Below are 13111 nucleotides of genomic sequence, written 5' to 3' on the forward strand. Positions count from 1 at the left end.
CCAGATCATCAAGGCAAAACAGGACCGTTAAAGAAAAACACATTTGTCTGTCAAATAACAGAAGCCCTAGTGATTGGAAGTTTGTGCTTTCATTGACAGCAAATGTTTCTTACTCTCATCTTAGAAAACATTTTTTCAGTGCTCTTCCCCCCCTCCCTTCCTCCTCAAGAGTCTTCCAGCTATTTAGGGTAAATTGCATGCACTTCAAAAAAAAAAAAAAAAGATTCTAACTCATTCATTTCCCTCTTCTTATAAAGGAAGAAAGGAAGAGCAACGAGCAAAGGTTTCCATGACATCTACTAGTGACTGAACTAAAGAAACCCAGAGAACCCTGAAAAAGTGTTTTAGATACTAAATAAACAAGACGATGCCAAACAACTCTTCAGGTTCATGGTGAATAACAGTTTACAATATGAAAACTCTTGCCCCTCGCCTCTGATGAATTCCTTGCAAGTTAATACAGTATCTTCTTTCTGACAGTACACAATCTTTCACCCACAGTGAAATCACACCACAGAAGTTCATCTAGTGGAAATGTTCTTTCCTCTGGATTCTGATTTGCTTCTGTAATCTAAGCTCACAACCTCAAGGAAACTTGTGTACCTCAGAAAACACTTATCAGCTCCTTGTCTTCTGAACACAACATGAAGGAACAACATATGCTTTAGCTCAAATTACCTGCTCTAGTGAGACTCAGGAATTACTGTCAGCAACTGGGCTACCTGCTGGGACTCAGGGAAAGGAAATACTTACCTGACCACTTTCAAGCTAAAATTGAAGGTTTAGGTTCACCTGAATAAGGCTTAAGATAACAGGGCATTTTATTTGTTCCCCAAACCTGTACTCCTTTTACTGTTCACTTACCAAACAAAACCAACCCGCTTCCTGATTTACCAAGTTAAAATAGCAATGTATCACTGCAAAGTAAGAGACATTAAGCTACTTTCCTCAAAAACAAAAATAAACTAACAAAACAAATGAACACAGGAACAAAAAGCCATCCTGATTGAACTACTTATATTTCAGTTCTCCAGTATTAAACCTCTTAGAAGATTACTAGATGATTATTAAGCAAACACTTGCTATGCTCATGGAAATATTACTAATTCTACTACTAATTCTAATATTACTAACAGGAAACAGTGTAATGCACTGAGAAGAACTTTTCCATCCTTGAGAATTTATTATCTTAAGTGATCACGTCTGTATTATTATTCTCTTCCTAGTAAGCAGCTAAAAATTTTAAACAATTATTAGTGATGAAAGATGGTAGATATAGATATGATTCTAACCTGAAGTGCTCCCAGCTGTGCTCTAGGGCAGATTTCAAACAGATTTCATTTTGCCTCCAACTCAAATACAGGTTTTGATTATAGGTAACTACTGGAAAAAGAAAAAAAAAAAAAAAAAAGATGAAGACTGCACTATTATAACAAGACTGATTTTTTTCCTCATGTACATTCCTACCCCCAGCCCCTGTCATGAAATATGAATCCAGGTGACTGAAGTAGAAGCAAACTATTTTTGTCACTGTCATTTTCAGCAACAAATAAAGAATCTTTTCTGCTACATCATACAGAACCCTAATCTTATCTCAGTCAAGCACAGAACAGGCAACATTTCTCCTACTGTCTATTGCACAGTTCTCATGCAGTCTGTTCTAATAGGTTTACTTGATTTACTTTGGCATAGGGAGAGCAGCTCAAGACAATGTAAAGGATGACATTGTTACAGAAAACAAATACACCTGCTGGAATACAATGCAGATAGGAGGGCTCAGCTTTTGATAAACTGAATTATCAGAAAAGAGACCAAGGCACCCATTGTAAGGTAGGTAGGAACAAAAATGCACATAACCCCAGTCCTTTCCTTTCCTGCAAGTCAGTGATGATAACAGCCATATTTTCACATTCCTGGTGAGGAACAAAGTAAGGCAGAAGACCCAGTTGTATGCCTACGTCACCTCACTTCTCTCCAGTGGTGGAAGAGATAGAGCTTTCCTGCATATGCTGCTCTGGTTTTGCAGCAGGTAAGCAAGACTACAACACTGCCTGAATTTCCCTGTATTTTCCACAAATTCAATCCCACACTTAAAATTCTATTTTCCCCCATAAAACAACTTCTAACTACAGGTTTCTTGTTCAGTAGAAAGCCCAAAGAGCATCAATAATATTAGGAAAATGTGACTCATTTACTTATGCTACAATTTGCAATAATGTCACAGATATTTACATAGACCTCCTATTCACTGTATGCACCTTGTCTAAGTTTCAAAGCCCTTTCTGTGCCAAGAGTCTCCAAACAAATTGTGATTGCCTATTTATCAGGCTTTGCAGTTTTATAGCACAACATTGAAAACACTAGATTTGGGTCACCTAGGTCCTTTTGGGAAGTGGAAAACAGTCAAAACACTGAGAAAGAAGATTTCACATTTCTCTATTTGAAATGGAAACATGGGGGAAAAATAGACAAAAAAAACCAACCTTGCAAACAATCAACCATCTCTGGTTGATACATTTTCTAGCATGCTTCACTTTCCAAGATCATCAAGTATATCTAGAGTGTAACCTCTTGCAACCCACATTTTCCTTCATGGTTTAACTATAAAGTATCTCATTGAAAAGAGAAAAAAAATACATTTTTTATTTCTAATACAAAAAAAAAAAAAGATAATCTTGAATTCTCAAAAAACATCTTCATAATTATGTATTATATGTTCCAATTGGGTTGAGAAAATCTATGACCACTTCACTTGGTTGGCTTAAAAAGACCCTTTATTCTTTCCAGCAAGAAATATTGTGAATTTCCCCACTCTCAAATCATTAATTTTGTTGAACTGAGTAAGATTCATTTCTAATGGCAATAAATACTGAGAGATATGGAGGAAGGAAAAAAAGGACAAAAATAGAGCACAACTAGGTACATCATAGTTATTGCCAAAACAAAACAAGCTGACTAAAGTATCACCAGAGTATATAAGATATCTCCAGAAACAATAAATCAGGATTCATAAATGAAAGCGATTACATTTGCAGTGCAGCTTAGAAGATTGCCTTGCACCATAATTTGAGAATTTTAGTGCTAGTTTACTTTACTGCTTGGTTGTAAATCCTACTTAAACAACCCTAGAAGAATTACTTCAAGCCTCACAAGAATTACCAGGACAAGCCACCTTTGAGTGCAAGATAACTCAAAAACTCAGATTCACTGCTACCTACCCCTCGTAGCCTAATCCCCTGGCACCAAGTTTGAAGAGTTTTTGTGTATTTTCTGCTAGTTCCCTAGAAGTTCATTGGTATAGCTTAAGGTCAATGAGCGAGTGAATATAACTTAATTACCAAGGTTTGATATATTGAATTTCAGAAGCTCTGTAGCAGATAAGTCTTGGAGCACATCATTATTGAAGCTTGAGGTCTAAGTTGAAAACCAAAAAAAGTGAGTTTATTGCATAAAATGAACACATCAATCAATCAATCTTGGTTGGAAAATTTGCAACAGATGTTTCACACTGATCCTCTTCTATGGGTGGCATGCTCAGCATATGCTCTAAGAAAACAGGAGGGGGAAGAGCTGGGAGAAATACCACACAGAATTATATTGGCTTGTGATAAGTCAAAGGAAAAATGTATTCCGTTTACAACAACAGAAGCAAAAAGCACTTATGTGCTAGGATCTGGTCTCTTTCGTCTTAGGTTCATCTGTTAGAAATAAAATCTTTTCATAAAAAATGAGGAAAAAGAAACAACAAACAAACAGGTCGTTTATCTCCTTCTGTTAGTTTTCTCTAGGAACAATAGCAATACCAACAGAAAAGCTCACAAGAAAAAAGGATTCTCTAATTTAGCATCTAGAGAGCTCAAGGAACATAAATAAAGAAGAGTAGCATCACACCACAGATGGATGCATTACCAAATACACTGTGTCTTCGGGAGTGAGTCAGCAACTGCTCCATTTCTGTGTCCACAGTCCTGAAACTGTCCCAGGGACAAACTGTCTTACAATTAAAAATCAAGCAATTTTTAAAGGGAAAATCGCCATAGCAGAGGAGTAAAGCTACACAGTATCTGAGCTGTACATAAAGATTTCAGGAAGAACTGAACTCTACACCAATACTGAAGGAGCACATGTAGAAAAACTCAATATAGGCATATATTCCTCTGCATTTCTGATGTAAGCTTTAAGGAAAAGCCCCACACAGATCCTAACCTGCCAGCAGAAATGCTAACTTGCTTGGAAGCAAGCGTGCCTACATCACGGTTGGACTGGATGATCTTTCAGGTCTTTTCCAACCTTGGTGATTCTATGATTCTATGATCATTTAGATTACACAAAGAAAGATCATGGACCCACACTGAGGTACTGCTTGGGTCCTCTGTACATCCAGGTGAAATTTATTCCTAAACAAAAAATAAGACCAGCAAATATAACCAAATATACAGATAGGTTCAAGTCCACATCAAAAAACACTGATTCAAACTAGAAACATTTTCACTAGGTTTCAGTGGGAGAATGTTTTGTCCAAGAGTGAGAATATCATAAGACCCCACAACCAAGATACTTTTAATAAACTAATACTAATACTACTAGTATTAAAAGTTATTAATAACAACCCATAATGAACCTGAGGAATTTTCAAAGTTATTTGGTATCCAAGAGACCTATTGTAGGATTTATAATATATACACACACAAATGTGCGTATATGCGTGATGGAAAAGCTTCGTACCTTGTTCACAATCAGTATGCTGAGTGCATTTGAAAAACCTGACCTTAAGTGATTATTTCTGACAATCTCTAAATGTGTTTTTTGAAGGAATTGTGCTTGCTGTCATACTTGTGAGAAAAAGAAGGGGAAAGAAAAACATAATCATAGTCATTTTAACTGGGTGTTTAGGTTGCCAGAATGTGCCTGAATATTGTTGGCTATGCCTATGTCAGACAGAGAACTTAGCATGATTTTTGTCTTGTTAGAACCTCAGTTAGAGGGAAGCAAGAAGTTTCAGAACATATACAATATATTTAATATATATGACTTCTCACCCCTTCACACCTGTGAAAAACCACAACTTGAAAATTTACTTTGGTGTCTGTAGAAAAGTCAACTTCCCTAGTAATTCATAAGATATCAGCAACTTACAAGGAGATAAAGTGATGAGACTTTAATAAGCATTTGAATAAAAACACTCAAGATCTTTTATACATTTTGAACTTTTACAAATGTCTATGACTTGATTTTCATACTAAATCTAAAGTAGAAGTTATATGAGTGTGAAGAGCAACTGAAAGTTCCTATTTTATATTTTATTTTTTTGCTCAAGATAATTTGTTTAGTCAGACCTTTTAAAAATGAGAAGAGTGCAAATTGAACACAACTATCTGAAATTTTCTCACCTATTCCTTACAGAAGTTCTGCTACATAGGGAAAAATTGAAGTTCACCTATATTGCTGGCATTTATTTAACTTTTCTTGCTTTGGTCAGCAGAGTTAGACAAGTCTGCTTCTAAAATTGTCCCTAATACAGCTGCATGGGGAATGCTGATAGTAAGGGGTCAGTGAACCAAAACAGGATTTTTTTGTAAAAATTAATAAAGTTGTCAGCTCCTGGTGACTGGCGGTTAAGGAAGACCTGCTCTTTTTCTTGTCTCCCACACTCCCTCTTCAGTTTTCCATCATATCATGGAAAATAAAGGAAAAACATTTTTAAACATGACACACAATAATTCAAAAATTGGAATAGAAAGGAACCTAAAAATATACCTCTCTGCAAGAGGATTACTATATATAAGTTTCATCACATTTGCCACTCTGAGATTTGACTGAAGATTTTTGAATACTTAGTGCTAGCAAGACTTAGTATTTCCTACTGTTCCCTCACAATTATCTTACAACTTACCCAGCTTTGACATCTACAAAGTGGAGGCGAGTTTGTTTGAAACATTACCACAAGCGAGACTGCACACCCGTGTCTTACCCCCCCCCCGATACAGGAGGAGCAGTCTAAATACACCACTGATCTGAATACAAGCTTTTTGCCCTTACCTCAGAGCCCACAGCAAGGATAAAGTTTTTAAGATTTCTGTCATCAGGGCAAATTGCAATCCTGAGTATCTCTTTCATGTACACACACACATACGTATGCAGATATAAAAACTTTCTGGGAAGTGTCAGCACAAAGCCTGATGGCTCGTCCTTCAAGTCACACACCCTGCAAGGAGAGGCTCTCCCCAGCCACAGAGTGCATCTCCTTAACAACTGAATGGGGTAATTTTGTTTAAACAGAAAGAGAGAGCAGATACTTGTAAAATTACAGCAGTAATTCTAAGGCTGAGTGGCAGCTTTAGTTTTCATCTTCCTTTCCAGTATAATTGAGACAATATCATTACCTCATTACCAGAGGATACCGCTGTAAGCTTTGGAAACGGCCTCTAAAGTGTTAGTGACATTGCTTGAAGAGTTTTGAGAAGACATTGTATTTTGGGAAAAATTTAATTATTCATCACATGCTTTTTGACTAAAATGAAAGAGTCTTTGCATATAAGCCATAGGCAGCACACAAGAACTACCTGAATGCGAAAGCAGATAAGTGAGAATTATGAAAGCACCATGGACAACTAAGCCTGGTTATTTTATAGTGCAGATATGACTCCAAGACTGAGACCCAAGCAGACCCAAGACACAGTATCACGTTGTAGCATCACTAATTTTTGTACAAACTGATTCTTTGGGTATCATTTGATAATATGGACACATGAAGTCTTTTGCTCCTCTAACCTCACTGAGGCTATTTGCTTGCTTTCAGTCACCTCCTGCAATTTCCTAAACTCCTTGCCTGTCCCCAGTGACAATAGCTGGTAGTGACAAACCTGATACAAAGCTGCAGACAAAAAACCTTAGTTTGATGCAAAATTCACAGCTCTTATATTGATACTGAAACCACACATATGGATTTCATACCATTCCACTACAACAACCTCAAAACAAAGTTTTTGTTCCTTACATGAATGGATTTAGAACAACTTGAAATTGCTTATTGAAGAGACAGTTTTCCCCCTCTCTCCTAGGTGTCTCCCGCTTCCCATGCTGTCCATCTGGAATACCTCCTTATGGCCAGGTGCAGTCATAAAATGATGACTCCCAGCCCACTTAATTGTCCTCAAGTGGCAGATGGGATTTGACTATAGCTGCTAAGCCATAAGCACATGAAACAGATGAGCAGTTAATTAGCAATGCTCGTGTTTCTGTGCAAATATCTACAGAAACTAGATATAAAAAGATAACCTTGTCAAGACAGTCCAGTCTCTCTCTACTAAAGGAACGTTTCATACTACATTTTTTAGAAGTATTTTTTTCCTAGCTACTTTTAAAAAATCTCACGTGGCAAAGTTTCTATCAGCTCCCTTGGGAGATTATTCCACAGCCTAATGAATCTTGCTGTCAGGAAATCTTTTCTGTATGTTCAGCCTAAAGCTGGCTCTTGAAAAATTCAGCAGGCAAACATAAGAGGGGGAAAAAAAAGAAAATATCTGATAATTCTGTTGAGTAATTTCTAAACAAAAAACTGAGCCTTCATGTTCCTTAGGACACACCAGCAATTCTGTAAATGCTTACATTAGAAAAAGTATCAGCACTATTTTCACTTTGGGAACAGGTTTTGTTCCTATTAGGTTCGGTATTATCCTACCACATCATAGAAATCTAAAGCTTTAAATAAATAAATGGTTGTGGGATCCCACAAAAAGGGACACTTACTCTCATATTTCAGGTGAAAATCCAATGGTTAGCGTCTGTACATGTAAACACTGTCCTGACTCAGTTTCATTTATTTCACTGATAGTCAAAGCATATGGAAGAGGATTGAGAATTCTGATGAAAGAGTCCCTTTCTGGGGCCCAACTGTTCCATAAAATAACTCAGAAAGTCCTTGGGCTTTCAGATTAGCTCAACAGCACCCAAAAAAAGTGCGTTAAAAATTTATCCTCAGCTGGTGAACACTCAATGGAATTAGTGAAAATAAAGACATTTCAGTATATAAGTTCTACCATGCTTAAAATGGTACTTCCATGACTTTTTATATGCACATACCATATAACGTTCTTATATGCTAATTCCTGAGAAGTCTGTTTACAGCTCACAGCTTAAAGGATTTTAACAAGATGCATCAGCCTGAAGAAAAGAATTACCTCCATTTTCTGAAACAGATGTTTTTTACCAGTCCGGTTGCAACTTCATTTGGATTCCTCCCTCTATTCTTTCCTGTTCAAGAATTCACTCCCAAGATGGATCAACCATGAACGCCTCACATGAAATGTTAGACAAAAATGTTACAAATAACTGGACTGATCAAAGGAAACTCCTCTGGAGATGTAAGGCTAATGCCACTGAACTACACAGCCCTTATAAAATAGAGGTCAGTCAGAAAATAAGTGTATAAGTAATACCATAGATTGAAGCAACACAGGTAATTGCTGAAATATCCGTTAATAGGTCACTTATCTACCTGGAGCAGTTTCCCCTGCCACATGGTTGCCTCCCAACCTGCAGTATGGACAGAGCACTGTTGAGCCCCCTACAAGACCTCATTCATCAGGAATTGTAGCCTTCCAGGAGGCTTCCACTCTGGCCACTCTGCAGCCTTCCTTCCACAGATTCACAAGTTATCATTCTTAGTCTCCCAGGTCATCAGATTATCAAGGGAATTTATTCTCTTTTTATCTAAAGGAGACCTGTAATACAGTTCAGTGTTTGCTTGCCAAAGTGTAAGCAGAGGCTACCTGCTCCAGTTCCAGAGCTCCATAAACTTCCTGATGCTCCCACCAACACAACAAACAACTGAAGCAGTCAAGAAGTCCAAAACGGAGACAAAACAATTTTCACTTAATGTTGTGTGAAGAGCTGTAACCATCTGAATTACTCAAACCAGAGACTGTGATTATACCATCACTGCTTCCAGACCAGTGGTGCTAATAGCTTCATGAACTCAGTAGTGTAGCTCAATTCAAATACCCAGGTACAAGATCACCCTGTGCGCTCACATTTGGAAGCAATGAGTAATTAACACCTCTCCATACCCTGCTGAAACACAGATAGGGTACAGCTGTGAGCTCAGACAAACTGCAGGGGGCTGTGCCATAAGAAATGTGTAAAGCAGAGTACACAAATTCAAATCAGATGCCTGAATTATGTCATGCCAATGGTATATCTAACCCAGGATCTTATCTGTACTAATAGACAATAAGATAAAACAAGCAAAAAACCTTACATCACAGAAAGTTTGCAATGATAATTTTCCAGAATGTGCTCTCTCTCTGACTTTAGTTTCTTGTGGTACAGCTAACATTGTAAAGTGAAGACGCTGTATTAATTCTTTTAGAAAAAAATAAAAGTATTCCTTGTTTAGTTCTCCAGCTGATCCACTGATCTATAAATCAATGAAAACGTCTCACATTTCTATGTCCTGCAGGAAAGGGCTTCACAGCTTTTCAAAATCCCAAGTGAAAAGGTGTTTTTTTCATTTGTGCTGGACCTGTCACTTGCCAGCTTCATCTATAGTCTTTTAAGATGTGTATTAGAAGAGACAAGGCATAGAAGTATCGTTCAAAGTCTCAGATGTATTTAGCATATCAAGCCAGAGTAAATCCTCTTTTGGCTAAGGAGTAAAAAGTCAGTTCAATCATTCCTCGTGCAAAAACTGCTCCATATGGATACTCTGCTTTTCTCTGCAGTTTCTGCAGTTCCTTTTCCAGGACCAGAATTGCGTGATGCCATTGGTCACTGCACAGTGCCATTGCACTGAAGTGACTTCGAAGCTCAAGCTGGATGTATATGGGCTGCTGTGATCAAACAGGAGGCTTCACTGGGTGACTGCCCTTTATACACATCTAGCTCTAAAGGCAATAGCCTATTTACCATTACTGGACAATAATTTGCTGCACCTACAAAACAGTACTACTTTTTACCAGCCAGAAAACTCATACAGCATTTTCTAGGGAGCTCCATGAAGTTTATTTCCTGAGCAAGAGGAGCTCAGGAAGAAATCTCAGCAGATCAGATTTTGTCAGTCAGCCAGAACCTCTCCCTTCTAACATTCTAATTCGGTGATACAGAAAAGTAAATAAAATAATAAATGAAGTGTCACCTGAAAAATCTCAGGCATTTCACAAATCGTCAGTTTATAGACAGCACAGAGAGTAAGCCATCTATAGTAAGCGCTGTTGTTCTCTTGTGGGCTACACGTGCTAATCACAATCATTATCTTTGAAAACCTATTGTCGCTTTTCAATGCTGCTGTAGCCACAAGTTAACAGCCTTCACATCAAGAAAAACAAGTTAACATACTGCTACTGACTGCATGATGAGGGGGGTTAGAGCGAGATCTCAACACTAAGCTTTGCACAGGCAATGCATTTGACTGAACGTCATTGGAGACAGTGTATTTGAGTAACTTAAAGGAACAATCGAACTAACAGTCTTGGAGGTTTGTGATTGTGCTTTGGGTAACTGAGGTTAAAGCGTGAAGATCAGACCATAAGCCTACACAAGAAGGGAATAATTACAATTCAGCCAAATGTTGCCAAATGTGAAATTAGTGAGACAGCTGTATTGAACCTCCTTGTTTTTGTTGCCCTATTTCTAGTTGTTTGTCAGCACAGACTTAAAGGTAGGCTTGTACAGAAAATAAGACTGAGACCAACAGACATGAGAAAAGTTTCCTGAATTTAACAAGTAATTAAAAATTTTGAAGAGGATTAATTTTACTCATTTTTCCTATAAAAGTTCTCTATAATTAGTCTGTATGTTTCTCACCGGATAACTGCGCTAATGATTTGGGAACAACTGAGCTTTCTGAGTTTGCTAGATTCACTATAGAGCCTAAGGTTATATTTACCTGCACAGTAAATATAGAGAGATGCAAAATCCTCGGGTTCTTCGTTTAAAAATTGAGATAAGTTAGTCATGAGCTGAAATAAATTATAACCCCTAGAACAGCTGAAATAAGCAGCACCAAAAATTGAGGTCAGATAAATCTTCAGTGTAGCACAACAGACACACAAATGCTGTTTAAGTTATGTAAGTTTTTTGTCCATCATTGGAGCAAAATACTATATCAGTATATATTCTTCCACGATGAACTTCATCACTCTGACAAGAAATCAGTCTGACAATTCACAATAAGTATACATAGAAGTATAAATATATGAACAATATGGAGTTTGACTGGATATATACTCCAAAGGTTTTTAGCATCCCAAGTCAGGAAAATAAACATCACTTTTTGTTTTTTTCCTCCACTTTTTGGGTAATTCCAGATATCAGTACCTCCACGTCCTTCTCAAATGACTGCTAAACAAACCCAGTAACAATAACCAGGAAGGGAATTAATGTAGCAACTACCTATTTCAACTCCACTAAAGCACTGAAACTATCATAAAAAAGGGTTTGATACCCTCTACTTCAGCTAATGTTTGTTTTATGAATGTTGTATTCATAATAGTTTTGCTGAAATAACAGCTTAAATGAAGTTTAAATGAAGCCCTCCAGTGGGTTTACCAGCATAGGCACAGTGCCTGTGCAATTCTGGCAGTGAACCTGGTTCCTATTCCACCAGCTACATCACCCTTGCCTAATCCACACCACATAAACAATTCAGGCAATCTGGTCAACAGACCTACTGTAAATATTGCATGCCACCACAGACCAGTTTAATGCTGAATCCATGCCTCCTTTCTTTCTTTTTTTCCAACCAACCCTTCCCCCCCCGTTATAAAACAGTAACAATAACCCACTTGTAACTAATAGAAAGATCAGTGCAAAGAAGCACTGTTACAGGAGATGTAATGACAAAGGGACTAGAACAATTAAAAAGGTATTACAAAGAAAAAGTACTCACCCATCTCTGAAAAATCTAGGCTCGCAAGGGAAACTCCACAACAAAGGGATCTCTAGAAAAAGATCCTTCCAGAATGGCAGTCAGTCCTTAAATGAGGTCTAAGAGAGGTGCAGCCAGGCTCCACCCTTTCCAGCTGCACAGTTGAATTGCCTTCACCTGTGTTCCCAGGGCTGACCCAGCCCTTTCCCCCAGGTGTTCAATCAGTGGTTCAGGCCATGACACAGCAGTTACCATACACCAATTTACACGTAAAATGCCAAGGATCAATTTATTTACCCTTCCTCAGAGTTTAATGGAAGATGCCGTAAACGTATACTGATTTTCAGAGGTTAATGACAATAATTATAATTAGATGAGGAACTATTAGTGCCTGCTTTGTCATAGCCCAAATCTCCCACTGTACTACTACATTTCCATTGCTATGTTACTTTCATATTAATTCTGTGAACCTTAAAGCGAATTCAGCATTTTTACAATCTATTTTATTTGGAGAAGTAATTGAACAATTTGTTTCCTTAATGTATAATCAGCCAGTAAGAACAGACCTACCAGAGCAAGAAAACAGTATATGAGAAAAGAAGAGAGGCTCTACAATGAGAAATGGTATCATCTGTACATCTATCAGAGGTTCTAAAAAATGTTAAGAAAGTCACATTTAGAAACTGATTCACTTCTTTAAATTAGACTAACTAATTATAATTAGGAAAGGAAAGTTTGTGGTTTCTAAAATATGCTACTTTCTGGAGGAAAAAAAAAAAGGAACTTTTAGAGCTTTTCAGAGGATAAAAAAATCAATTATTTTTAAGCACTGATAAACTGTTTTAAAACTGATAAACATTTCAGATGAATAAAATACAGTAGTATAAAATAAAAGAAACACATTGCTAAATAGAGAGGGGTTTTTTTTGTTTTTTGTTTTTTGTTTTTTTTTTTTTTTAACAAAAACCTATTCTTCAACAAAAAATTTGATTGGAAATTGTTCACCAGTTCTTGTTAAGTCATCTCACTCCTTTCAACAATGTAGACTTATCTCCCTTGGCTGCACACTTCATCTGCCTAGCCTTTCCATAATCTATAAGAACTTCATAAACACCCGTACATTTAGTCTAAAAACAGAACTATGATATACATTCTTATTATCTACCACTCCAAAAGCAGAAGTGAAAAGCAGTTTATGCTTACAGATAATAATACATCTAGCCATATGCACACACAGATACGGCA

The 13111-nt window shown here is 37.2% G+C and overlaps 1 protein-coding gene across 14 annotated transcripts in view; it reads right to left on the minus strand.

Moving 5' to 3' along the window:
• The window catches only part of LRFN2 (leucine rich repeat and fibronectin type III domain containing 2), a 231247-nt gene that overhangs the window by 125555 nt on the left and 92581 nt on the right, over nucleotides 1–13111 (minus strand). The window contains exon 1 of one of the 14 annotated variants that reach the window (XM_048936011.1): nucleotides 11888–11959. The exons of the other annotated variants lie outside the window; for them this stretch is intronic. The gene's annotated coding sequence lies outside the window, so the exon portion shown is untranslated. Of the gene's footprint in view, nucleotides 1–11887; nucleotides 11960–13111 lie in introns of those variants that run through there. 14 annotated transcript variants of the gene reach the window in all.

This window comes from Lagopus muta, chromosome 2 (genome assembly GCF_023343835.1).
Source record: "Lagopus muta isolate bLagMut1 chromosome 2, bLagMut1 primary, whole genome shotgun sequence".
Lineage (NCBI taxonomy): Eukaryota > Metazoa > Chordata > Aves > Galliformes > Phasianidae > Lagopus > Lagopus muta.